The 13,750-nt window shown below is 44.1% G+C and overlaps 1 long non-coding RNA gene across 1 annotated transcript; it reads right to left on the bottom strand.

The window, feature by feature from the left end:
* On the bottom strand, nt 1-2,378 carry LOC127049563 (uncharacterized). Its single transcript, XR_007774003.1, has 3 exons — nt 2,294-2,378; nt 268-1,459; nt 1-153 (listed from the first exon to the last, which is right to left on the bottom strand). It is a non-coding gene; the product is annotated as an uncharacterized LOC127049563 (long non-coding RNA).
* Nucleotides 2,379-13,750: the final 11,372 nt, after the last annotated feature.

Raw genomic sequence — 13,750 nt, 5'->3', positions numbered from 1 at the left:
GCATGGGTCCCACAAATGTCCTCCAGCCAATGTATAATTCTTTGTTTCTTCACCAGGGTCAGTTCTTAATGTCCTTTCTAGTCAGGAATTCCTGGACTTTGGCAATTTCTGAGTGTTCCTTCTTCTTTCTCGAAACAGTCGTGGTTCAGCAACCTACAGAGGAGAGGTTACTAGCACATCACCCTGTAATGGTTTTGATTCTTCTAGAAAAATTCAAAGGCACAGTAGATCTGTCAGTGGACAAGGGAGAGGTTACTAGCACTTCACCTTGTACTTTTTCCCTGCTGTCCAGAAGGCACAGTGGAGCTAGAAGGTGAAATAGGCTAATCATCAGTAGGAGAATTCTCCCGATGTGGAGGGGTCTTTTTGCAGTGAGAATCTTGGGTCCAAGCAGTCAGTCTTTGGCACTTCACAGCGGTGTTGGTAGTCAGCGGGACTTAATAAGAGCCTTTCCAGGGTGGAGCTAGAGCAGTCTTTCGTTGGTGGACCTTTACATCAATCCCGTCTCCTGGTTCCAAGGAGTGGCAGGGCTGCTAGGGTCTTTGGGTAGCGCTTCTTTACCTGTGAGAAAAGAAACTTAACACATTTCATTAGTGCCTGGCAATGTTTTGCAAATCTCATAGCTGCGTGGGCAAATTCAAGCCCTCCTTTTCCTGGTTGTTAGCCAAGTCTTAACTGTGAGCAGTGTCCTTGAATGGAGTCAGTGTCTTATCTATAGCCTGCAATTTTATTTTATTTTTTTCAGTTAATTCATTCTGTTCTTTGTCCTTCTTCCCTTCTTGGCTTCTTTTAACCTGCAAAGAAAACTTCCACTTTTTACTTATACACCTTTTTCCCAACAATGAAGACATAAACATTGTCATTATACAGTACATTAGTCTTATTATTTAATATATGCCACACATACCCTTTTACTAAAATAACCTTATTACAGAGCTTTGGAGCAACAAGCCAGGACAAGCAAACCCACTTTGAGGAGTTCATTCAATTCAACCTCTAGTCCAATAGCTTTCCACCATCCCCAGCCCTCTGGCTAGAAATCTGAGGTAGCCAGAAAGATCCCATGTACAGTATGGGGAGTGGGTTAACTTTTCATGTCTTTGCTTTCAAAGACTGTTGATATGCAAATTTTAACAACAATTTTGCAATTAACAACTTGGCCAATGAAGTTTCTTTTCCTTACTTAAGGAAATGCATTAGACTTTAGTATATCACATTCTCCTGATTTATCCAAACACTTTGTATTCCAAGTTGAACAAGACAAGTATCTGCATTTTAATTTAACCTTTTTGTTTAATTTTAAAATAGACTATTCTATGAAAATATTAAACACAACAATTCCGGCCACAAGACAAACACCACAGGACAGAACATAGAACACAAAACATGATTCCTATTGTGCCAGTAAATGCATGGTACGTTGAATGCTGTTCAGCTGGCCTCAGTTTTCTCTGGTTATCTGAAAGACAAAAAACAGAGGTCTACCCCTTCTAGGCAGACAATCATCGCTTAAAATATACAAATACCCTTGCTGACTTCAGGCAAAACAGAGGAATTACCCCATATTTTCTTGTATTTGTTTCATAGGCAGCCCAGGTTTTCAATTACATGACACTGTATACATTCTTCAGCTAATTTAACTAAATTGTTCATAGCCAAATCAAATGATTGCAATCCAATAATTTCTTTGCCTGAATTTATTTACAAACATGTCATAGACACCAAGAACTTTTTTCTTTAGCATTTTTACAAAGTTCAACTGCTGTTCCCTCCAGCAACTACAGAGTTCACTTCTCACTCTCCCTTAAATCACTTGCTTGTCTCCCAATAGCCACTTTTATCAACTTAACTCACCATTCCAAGTAAGTCCTAGGTATTTGAAATTTCCATGCTTACACTTACTGACTCCTTCCTTCCACTACACCCTTAAAGTTTTCCAATCTGCTTTCCAATCTCTCTGTCTGTTGCCTGCCTGCCTGGGCCCGATCCTGCTTTTGTTGCTGAACCGTCCCTTCCATGGGCACCAACTTGTTCCACTACCAGTTTAGCTAGGAGGGTGGGCTTCTCAACTAGCCCCCACCCCTCCTGGTCTTTTCCCTTAAACATTCTAACTCACAAGACTACTCAAGTCCTCCCTCGTGAGGCTTGTCACCTGGACGAAAACACATGGCCCATTGGGCAAAGGCCATTTACTTAACATATAATCCAAACCCCTTAGAGGGTTTACCCAAAGACCCATCCGTCTGCTGACACTTAAACAGAAGAGAGAATTACAGAGAGCAGAGGAACTTACAGTCTAAGCCAGGCTTTCCCACTTCTATACACTGACCGCTACAGGGGACGGGACAGAAGGATCTCAATTCGACCTCAGAGCTTCCTCGCACTCATGCCTTCCACTCCGAGGAATTACGAACGAGAGGTTCAGTTCTGCCCACACTCCTAACGCCCAAATGAACAGAGCAGAAAAACAATAGTAACCGGTTAAACAGCACAGAACCAGAACCAAATAGCGTTTCCTTATTCTGTTAGGACTCACTTTTACTCATGCAGTTCTCAACATATAACACCAACAGTACCAAGCAAAGCAAACATAAAATAACAAGGGTAAAACAAATAGATGGTGTAAATTCTGCAGGGCTCCCCCCTTCTTAATTGCTCACCAAACTGTGACAAATTTCTGTTACCAATCTATCCCTCGTGTCAGGTGATCAGGCTGACACTACAGGATCATTGGGGGAAGATAAAGAAAACACACCATATGACTGAATTTTTAAAGCTCCAATAATAAAACAACAACGGAGAGTGTTGGGAACGCTCCCTCATCACTCAGGAAAATATTAATGCCCCAAGCCTGAAGCCCCTTTCATACTCACACACGTACGTCCAGACTGGCCACTTCTGTGTATAATGTTCAGAGAAGAGGGAGAGGTGGACAGGAGATTATCCTGTATACAGCTTGTCCAGAATTTTCAACATGCTTCTCCTCTTGGGAGGGCTGTTCTCTTACACCCTGGAATCTCCTGCAGTGTCTCTTTCAGAGATTCCAGTCCAAGTCGGTTGCCTGTGGCTTCTTTGGTGTCACCAAGCCACACCGGCTCCGGGGTCACAAAGGCACACTGTTGGATCTTACTGGACAGTTAAGCTTTGCAAATGTAATCTCAGTTCTGTAACTTGTATTGCCTTTGGTTCACCTCTGTCTATATTTTTTCCTTCACAGCCAGCTGGGGCCGAAAGCAGTTTTTCTTTGTACTTAGCATAGTGTGCGTTGATTCTTGACCTTGAACGCAGAGCAACCCCCCCCTTCCATCCCTGGGCCAAGATGATTTTTAAATTAACCCATTCCTTTCCTCAATAGACAAATTTGCTCACGCTGTGTCAGGGCTTTTTGGTGATTAAACGCTCCTCTTAGATGTATGATCTTATCTAGATTGAAGTACCTTCTAGTGAGCATTGTTTAGATGGATTTTTACGCGTGTAAATATTCCAATTCTCTAAATACCTGCAGGTTGATGAACCATAATGTACGTACATGTAATATGCGGGGGTACCCTTAGGGGATGAGATGGAATGTTTAGACTGCCCCCCCCCCCCATTTTCCACTTACACACACAGGGAGGGTGCCCTGTCCGCGCTAGCGGCTCATAAACTAAGGATTTTTCCCTACAGAGTACTCACACAGGAGAGGCTAAGGAGGATGGCCATGACCCTCCTACACTTCCCTTCAGCAAAGAGCGTCGGCTAGTCTCTGGGAGATGGCGCCGCTTACTCTGATTGCATCCAGTGAGATGATCAGACTGTCAGTAGCCCACACGGAAAGGAAAGGGGAAGGGAAGATGGGTACACACACTCCTAGACCCAGGCAGCTTCCTCACCAGACGATGCCAGGCCAAGTCAGCCCACCATGGGTCAGACCTCCTAAAGATCCACTAGTTACCGGGCTTGCGTTAGAGTAGTCCTGGTCACGAGCTTTTGCTTCACAGGGTACTCTGGGCGTCTTCTGGTAACAGTCACTCACACTGGCCCCCAGTACCATTCTGCATCTGATCTTGCTTTTTAGCTACAACAGGGAGAGAGTGCACTAGGACATAGGGTCTCCCCTTTCTAAACAGGTCCCTCCTTTGTCCCTGCACTATCCCTAACCTGCTTTTGAATCCTTGCACTCCGCCAGACAGAGGGAAGAACAGGAGCTATGGTGGGGGATTTTTACAAGAGCTCTCCATACAAACAGCTTCAGAAGCTACACGTTCGCTGACAAAACAGGAGTAATTGGAGGATCGTGTTATAATTAAGTGATCCTTCCGGTGGCCACCTTTCTGATCCTCTAGTTGATATTGAGGCCAGTCTACTACACAGAACTTTTTAGTTTGTTTTTAGTTAGTGGATCTGATCCAAATACTTCCCAATTTGCTAGAATGCATTTTAAGGGTGTACACCATGCCCTGCCTGTACTCTGTCCCTGCCCCATATCCTAGGGTGACACTGGGCGTCCCCAGGTCTTAACAGGCAAAAATCCAGACCACTGGACTGTTCCTACCTTATCCAAGGGACCGGTTCCTCACCATCGCCCTCAACTGCTTCTCCACTACTCGAGCACGTTGCACCGTTGTGCCCTCTGGGGTCGGTCGAACAGCGTCTCCGCCAAGGCCCCCGGTGAAGTGACCGGTGCGCGCTGGGCGTCGGTCATTGCCGTGATCCGCCGGCCACCGAGAGGGGTCCAGGCAAGGCTGATTTTAGCCTCGAGGCCCACCCAGGGACGCCAAACTGTTGCAGGCACAGAGGGTGCCCGAGGCAAGCAACAGTGGTTCGTGCCTGGAGTGCTTAGCGCCAATGAACACACACCAGGGTGGAGAAGCAAGCAAAGTTTATTTGAGATCTCAAAGCGGTGCTGGGAGACTTGACATGTCTCAGATCCAGCACCCCTACACAAGCGGCTTTTCCCTTTTTGTAAGTTTTTTTTCCTCTTTCTTCTTTCTCCCCACCCCTTCTCCTTCCTCCCCCTGTAGCAATTACGTAAGCGCAGGTGCATTAAGTAATCTTGGCTGCGGCAGCTCGTTAGTAAGTTTTCCTTCTGCAAGTTATCTTGTCCTTCTGGTAAAGGTGCACAGGCCTCATTATTTCTGCTTTAGACCAGTCAGAACTGTTGCAACTGATAACGGCTGTTACACCTGGCCTTTTAGGTCAATTAAAGTTCAAACATGGAGGGACTCTTGTCTGCTGAGGCCTAAAACCAGGAAGGCTCTATACTCTTGCGGCCTTCCGCCCTCCCGAGTTACGTAGGGTTATGCTTAGTGACACCAACAATACTCTTTTCATAGCAGTGGTTTAATTCAGACTGTGAAATTAGCCATTCTTGGTTCAAGTGCCCCCACCTTTGCACTAGTTAGCTTTAGAAAGGGGCTGTTACTGTATATGAAGCCAGTTCGGATTCTAACAACATGGGGAAATAATCCACCACTTTCCAAAATAAAGGCAAGTTTCAGGTTGAAGGAGCTATAGTTTGTTCAATGTCACTCAAATAGCCTCAAAACTTCTTTCTTGTCATTTCTCGTTTTGAGTCAGCACAGCTTCCAACACTAAACTTCTGCCACATCAACATCTTGGTTTCCATGGTGTGCAACAGGGGCCACTGGAGTATATGTGCAGTAAGCTTCTGTCTTAACCCTCTTCATCCCCTTCCCCCACCTAATTCCTCATCTGATTGTGAGTGGACTGCTGCCATGGAGACACCAAAATAGCTAATAAGAGGGATAATTGAGAGGAGCAGCACAGCTGTTGAAGTGGGGAAGGGAAAGGAAGCACAGTCACTGGTGCAACAAGGAGAGGGGGAGCACAACAACAATGGAAGAGAGATGAGGGACTGCAGCCACCAAGCCCTCGTCCAGACTAACCCGTGGCATCGGCGGGTTAAAATCGATTGCTCGGGGATCGATATATCGCGTCTAGTCTGGACGCGGTGTATCGATCCCCGAGCGCGCTTACATCGATTCCGGAACTCCATCAATCCGAACGGAGTTCCGGAATCGACACGGAGAGCCGCGGACATCGATGCCGCGCCGTCCAGACTGGTGAGTACCTCGATTTTAGAAATTCGACTTCAGCTACGTTATTCACGTAGCTGAAGTTGCGTATCTAAAATCGATTTTAATTCCTAGTCTGGACGTGGCCCAAGAGAAGGCACACTAAGTTCATGGGGAGGAAGGATCTAGGCTAATTTTGGGGTGAAGAGAAATGTTTTCTTGTATCCCGATATAAATGTTGCAACTATTTGTTTTTATCATTTTAAGAATTCCTCTCTTCAAGGCTCCAAGCACATGTACAATCTAGGATTTTGTGTTTTATTTACACACAAAACCAAAAAGTTAAAACTCCTCAGAGAAAGTCTGGGACAACAAATAAGCTTTGCAACAACAAATTCAACAATTTGTTGGTAATTGTTGGTCAACAAATTCAAGCTTTGCAAGGGAATGAGGGGGGGAAATAGTTCTAGAGTTGAGTGATCTCTCACAACACTGACACCAGCCCCCTTTTATTGAAGCTGAGGGGCGATTAACTCCAGTGTCTCAAACTGATTTTGTTTTCCCAAAGAATCATAGAAGATGGGTCCTGGGTACCTCAGAAGATGTTGAACCCTTCCATGACCTCCACTTCTCTGTCTCTCACAATGAATGAATATTTTAAATGAATATTAGCTTATCATTACATACAGTTTATTGAGAGGTTTATTTTGTAATAAATATCTTGAAGAATCATCATGATGACTAGTTCAATATATAATTACCTCCTATCCTGGCAGACTGCAGTTATAGCTGTATCCCAAAATCCCCAAACCACATTCCATAGATAGGTCAGTACTAGGAGTACCAACTTCTGAACTAATTAACCTCTCAACAGAACCAACGATAGAGATGAAGTTTTACTGAATGGTGAGAAACAATTATCATGCTTTTATTCAAACAAGAAAAGTAGGTCAGACAGCAATTCAAAACTGTCATAAACTTCCAGACCATAACCAGTAAAGCAAAATGTAGGAGGTTGTTAGTAGTTCCAAAAAAAAAAAAAGGGGGGGGGAGGGATCTAGAGACCATAACGTCTCCCAAAAAGTTTTGAAATATTAAGTGCCATTTTCTACTATTTAAATTAAAAGATTTCCACACCTTAAAAGAAAATGAAAACCAATATAGAAACCTTCCTAGAAGTCTTCAGGACTTCTTTGTACGAATAGTTTACCAGTGTGGCACATTAAATAAGTATGCACCAATGCCACAGAGATCCAAATGCGCTTGTATATTTCCAAACATGCAAAAACACCCTCTAAAAGCCAGAATCAATAGAGTAAGACAAAGCAGGTTATTTCCCTTCCTTAGAATATAGCACTCCTATTCCCATCTCACCACTTGCTTTCCCAAGAACATTCAATCCACAGAATCATATAATCCCTGTTGTGGATTTAAAATGGTTTTGTCACATTTAGACACCATTTTTTTGAGGGGGGTGGGTGTCAAGAACGGTAAACCACACTTTCCCTTCTCTATTCTCTTTTGTTTCCTTTCTGAACTCAAGAGTTGCTTTCCCTCTGTCTGCTTGTTTTTTTTTCTTCAGTCTTTCCATTTTAATTGAACCTCGCTTAAGCTCTTTTGTGTTATTCCTCATGCCTCTTCTCTTTCTTCTCCCTCCCCTTCTATACAGGCCCCTTCTCTCCTTCGGTCTTTCCTTTTCCCATCTCTCTGGCTTTGTCTACACTAGGAAAAATGGGCAATTTTAGGTCAGGTTTAGCTAACATGAGCTAGCTAAACCCAGCACAAGCTCTATTTTAGCAGGTCAAAGCTCTTAAGCAGCTTAGCTTGTATTAAAGGCAGTGCACCGTGTCTGTGCTAAACTTTCCCTCAACCCTTTCCAAGTGAGCTTCTTACCTCTCCTTGCCTTTCTCCTCTCACTCTAGCAATGTCTCACCATCCATTTCCCCTCTCTCCTTACCAATGGTGTCTCCCCTCCTTTCCGTCTCTTTCTAGGAACTTTTCACTTACCATTGCGGGAGGTGTTATAAACAGATAGCTAAGGGTTAACGTCTCTTTCACCTGGAAAGAAGTAATCTGAAACACCTGACCAGAGGACCAATCAGGAAACCAGACTTTTTTAGGTCTGGGTGGAGGGAAGTTTGTGTCTGAGTTCTTTGTCTTGTGCCTGTCTCCCTCTCGGCTATGGGAAGGATTTCTCTATTTCCTGCTTTTTAATCTTCTGTTTCCCAGTTGTAAGTACAAAAGATCAGATAGTGATTTATATGTTTTTTTGTATTTTACCTGTGTGTAGTTGCTGGAGTGCTTTGAATTGTGTTCTTTTTGAATAAGGCTGTTTATTCATATTTCTTTTAAGCAAATGACCCTGTATTTGTCACCTTAATACAGAGAGACCATTTTTATGTATTTTTGTTTCTTTTTACATAAAGCTTTCTCTTTAAGACTTCTTGGAGTTTTTCTTTAGTGGGGAACTCCAGGGAATTGAGTCTGTGCTCACCAGGGAACTGGTGGGAGGAAGAAGTCAGGGGGAAATCTGTGTGTGTTAGATTTACTAGCCTGACTTTGCATACCCTCTGGGTGAAGAGGGAAGTAATTCTGTTTTCCAGGACTGGGAACGGGGAGGGTGGAGTCCCCCTGTTTAGATTCACAGAGCTTGCTTCTGTGTCTCTCTCCAGGAACCTAGGGAGGGAACACCTGGAAGGGAGAAGGGGGGGGAATGGTTTATTCCCCTTTGTTATAAGACTCAAGGAATTTGGGTCTTGGGGTCCCCAGGGAAGGTTTCTGGGGGGACCAGAGTGCCCCAAAACACTCTAATTTTTTGGGTGGTGGCAGCTTTACCAGGTCCAAGCTGGTAACTAAGCTTGGAGGTTTTCATGCTAACCCCCATATTTTGGATGCTAAGGTCCAAATCTGGGACTAGGTTATGACAGGAGGTATTTTACCACCCTAGGCGTCTCTTCAGGGGGTCTCTCCCTTTACAAAGATTCATCCCATTAGCTCTCTAGATAGTTTAAACAAGGGCAGGTAACTGGTTCCCCCCACTAGTGTTGCAGTGAGATAAGACCTTGGGGCAGAACCAAAAAAGCAGGCAGTTCTTCTTCATAGAAAACACAATAATACAGGCCCACCCCAGTGCTGGGAATACAGAGGCACAAGATCATCCTACCCCATGCTGAGCACTTGGCCCAGACATCCAAGGAGGCTGTGAAGCAACCCCTACTGTCTCCCTGTAGCAACAGCCTGACCTGACCCACCATGAATACAAAGAGAGACTTGTCTGGCCAGGTGGATTTCTGTCTTTTTTTTTTTTCAACCACATTCTTTTGTTTTACAGCTTTTTCCTTTACTTCCTCATATTTTTCTCATTTTCCTCTTCTCTGACATGGCTTTTCTCACACATTACCCTGTTTTCTGTCACCCTTCCATCACTGCCTGCTCCCATTCTCTCCCCTCCCCAGGGAGCAGCTCACTGCTGTGGCTGTTGTCTCAGCTCTGTCTCCCTTTTGCTGCCGTCCATTTCAAACAATGGCCATTTTCAGTCTACAGGGAATCTGCCATTTCTAATAGTACATCCCTTCTACTGTTAAAAGAAAATCACCCACCATACCCACTCATTGCTGTCTAAATCATAACATGGTGGAAAAGACTATCATTTCATATGTACCTTAGTAGTATGTTGGGGGGGGGTCATAGAGGATGGTGCCTGCAACACTTCAGCCTACACATGATTGGCAAAATAAACCCCATACAGTCTGACTAGCCAAAGGCTTATTATAATCTTGTCTTTTAAGCACCTAGAAGCCCAACTGCTGCCAGTTGTTAGGCTTGTTAACACTCTTCTCAGGAAACTCTTACTGGTTTATTAAGGCGAATTGCCAAGTAGCGACAGGATGTTCTAAAGTAGAGAGAAAATCCCAGCAGAAAAAGGGATGCAAGACACCCTCGTAAGTATCTGGATAAATGTATAAGCAGAGTCAGGATGAGCTCTACCCTGACATCTGGTGGTGAATTATGGCAAGTGTGGAAAAGAATTTCCTGGGCTGATCATGTTTGCATAGGCACACCCACCCCGTTTGGCATAGCCCACGACAGCCTGGGATGGTTGCTTTGACAGCTGTGGGATCCCCAGTTTCTTTGTTGTTGGGGCAGGAGGAGTGTAGTGTTGTCACCCTGATTGTGTGGATGAGGAACTGTGAAACTGCTTTGTGACACGGAGTCTCACCATCCATTGAGTGACACTCACTAGACAAGGGAGTGGGCTCCTTGTGTGAGCTAGAAGTACTAATTGCACCTTCTCCTCTCTTCACTGTTGAACATCAGAGCTGATTTTTGATTCCCTTAAGAATCTAAGTTACAGATTACTGAGCTGAACTCATTTTGGGCTAATGGTGCACTAGCACTGGGGCTTCCCTACTATGAGCTAAAATCACTGAAGAGCTGTGCTAACTAGTGGGGGAGCCTGAAACTATACTGTGGAGCAGAGTAGCTGGCGAAGTGGAGCAGTTTGCAGGACAGTTAGAGTGCCCATGGAGTGAGCAGAGCAGAGCAGTTTGTGGGGACGGCTGGAGCGGATCACAGGATGGCTGGTGGAGCAGAGAGCTGGCAGAGCAGAGCAGTTTGTGGGACAGTTGGAGTGCCCATGAAGCAGGCGGAGCTGAGCAGTTTGCGGGGACAGCTGGAGTGGTTCACAGGTCAGCTGGTGGAGCAGAGCAGCTGGCAGAGTGGAGTGGTTTGTGGGATCGTTGGAGTGGCCCAGGGAGTGAGTGGAGCCGAGCAGTTTGCTGGGACGGCTGGAGCGGATCATGGGACGGCTGGTGGAGCAGAGCAGCTGGCAGAGCGGAGCGGAGCTGAGCAGTTCTTATGGAAGGCGGAAGCAGAATCCCATGGAGAGGCAGGGTAGTTGGCCCCAGACCACGTAAGGTGCCCATTTCTACCCAGGCTGGCGGGGGGAAACCCCTGCAGATAGACTCTTGAACTCTCGGGCTGCACTGACCCGGGACAGAGACTTTTGGGTTGCGGGACTTTTGGGACTGTGGGTGATTTTTGGGTTGCTGGGACATTTGAGGTATTGGACTTTGGAGTCTTGGGGTGATTTTGGGGTTGCTGGACTCAAGAGCCCAGGGAAAAGGACACGGCCTAGTTGAGGGGTTTTCCCAATTTAATGCTATGTTTATCTCATGTTATTAAACATTTTCTGCTACACCGACACTGTGCTTGCGAGAGGGGAAGTATTGCCTCTTTGAGGTGCCCAGGGGTGTGTGTAATATTTTCCCAGTTCACTGGGTGGGGGCTTGAGCTGGTTTGCATTACGTTGTAGGGAAGGGACCCCTATGTATTGAACCCGGCCCTTGCTGCTATCAATTCGGCCTGACAGAAGGGTTACAAATGTATTCTTTGACCCCCAGCCACCGTTGATTCAGAACTGCTGGAAACTTGATTTGAACCCTGTTAAAGGCAGCCTTTATTCTGCAGTGAAGATTAGCAGAGGCTCTGCTGACTTCCTTTCTCATTTCTGTAAGCTCTTATTGCAGCAGTTGGATAGCTCAGTGGTTTATGTATTGGCCTGCTAAACACAGGGGTGTGAGTTCAATCCTCAAGGGGGCTAGTTAGGGATCTGGGGCAAAAATCTGTCTGGGGATGTATCCTGCTTTGAGTACGGGCTTGCACTAGATGACCTCCTGAGGTCCCTTCCAATGCTGATGTTCTATGACTTGCCACAGTGTCCTGTTGTATATGACAGGCATTTCAAAGTGGCTTCAGATTATGTGAAATGCTGTAACAGGAGAACACACACACAAACAAAGGCTTGGCTGAAATTAACAATTGTTATATTATTAAATGCAATGACCAGATAAGTATATTCTAACAAGCATAGCAGTGACCTACAGGGTGTATGTGTTTCTACTTTAGCCCACTGGTTTCAACTGCTCCATAGGTTGCTGACATTTTTCCTTCTGGGCTGAAACTTTGCAGGCTTGGGCTCTGCTGGAAAGGGATTACTTTTCACACACCTTTTTACAGACGCTGAAGTGTTTTTTCCTCAAAACATACCTGGGGGAAAAAATCTTCCTATTTTAAAAAACTCTTGTAAATAACAGCTCAACAGTCAAAATGGCTGCAGATAGAGAGATTTTTGCATTAAAAATAGCCCTCAGTTGAGTATCTTGGTGAACACTGTTTTTTATGTGACTAACATACATCTGAAAATCAAGTGATGAAGATTATATGGATTTTCTTGCCATGTTACCAAACACATAGCTAACAGGCTATGCTACATGTGCATGGGTGGCTAACTGTATACTGAAAACTACAGTGATGGGGAGCAGTAGGTGAGACCAGAGCCCTACAGGAACTGGAAGTTCCAGTTTTGAAATATCAAGGCTTATGTCCCACCCCTACCAAGACTTACACACATGCTTAGCTTTACAAGCTCTATGGAGTCTCCTTGCAGTCAAAGTTAAGTAGAGAAGTGAGGGTTTACTTGCTTAACTGGTGGCCTGCATGAAGCTTACAAGACTTCAGCTGTGAATGTTTAAAGGATTGGTCAGATATGCAAGGTTACAATATGCAGTAGTCAGTGAGTGAATCAACAGTATTTTAGAGAATAATAGATCATGTGTTGCAGGGCTTAAAAGGTTATATCTTGGTTTTTGGATGACAACCTTGACAAAGGGCATTGATACATAAGAAACTTAAATAAGTTTGGCAAAGGTTACAAATGTTTGCAGACTCAAACTATTTATTTGGGGCATAAAACACACAAGCACAGACAACGCATGCCTTTAAAAGAGAAAACATGAACCATTGAGAATGTCTATATGCAAAATAGTCTGGAGCTGGACTCACTATTTAAACACATTTATTCCAGTTGCATGAACAGTCTTTAACTGTCTGAAATGGTAAGGGAAAAATATGATGTAGGTTTAGCTTTGAAAGTCAAAGATAGTCTGTTGAAGAAGCAGGGTGTATCTTTCAAACTATAGGTACTCTTCCTACTATTGGCATACAATAGTGAGAGATGATATCACATATTAGAAGCAGTAGAAGAAACTCACAGTTAAAATTGAAGCTAGCTTTCCACATTAAACCCAATTTTAAACTGCTCCTAACTTCTCTCCTAAGAAACTAGTCTCCTTCTAATTTTAGATGGTCCATCTTTTAATTAAAACAAAGTACAGAGGAGGTGTGTGAGGTATGTAACTATAACATATGCCTCCATTTTCTGTGTGCTGCACCTTTAAATTTCTAAGAACTCTGGTTACTGTGTCTGGACTAGAGCTGGATGAATTTTTTTTCCAGCAAATAGTAAATTTACCCCCCAAAAATGCAATTTTTCAGTGCAGAGTTATTCATAACTACAGGTAGAATTTGGCAAATAGTTTTGGGCAAACAAAAAACAAACACAAAAACAAGTGTTAAAATTAACCATTCTGTCAACAGTCAAAATGTTTTACTACATTAACATTTTTTTTTTCCTGTGAGAAAACAAAATTCCACTTGGGCTCAAAACAAACTATTTCTTTTTTGGTTTGGTGGCTGAACAACAACAAAATCCCCACACTTACTCAATCAGCTCTAGTCTAGAGTATTCTTAAAGTGGCCCTGGTAGAGTTGATGTTAACTCTAATCAAAGTAGAGGGGTGTGATATGGCAGTTAGGAATTGCTTTCAGTAGGAAATCCTTTCTTTCCACTGTTACTTTAGAAGCAAAAGAAGAGAATGGTCTTCAGGGAAGCA

Source organism: Gopherus flavomarginatus, chromosome 4 (assembly GCF_025201925.1).
Source record: "Gopherus flavomarginatus isolate rGopFla2 chromosome 4, rGopFla2.mat.asm, whole genome shotgun sequence".
NCBI lineage: Eukaryota > Metazoa > Chordata > Testudines > Testudinidae > Gopherus > Gopherus flavomarginatus.
The sequence above is the reverse complement of the archived record's forward strand: the minus strand, read 5'-3'. Positions and strand labels throughout refer to the sequence as shown.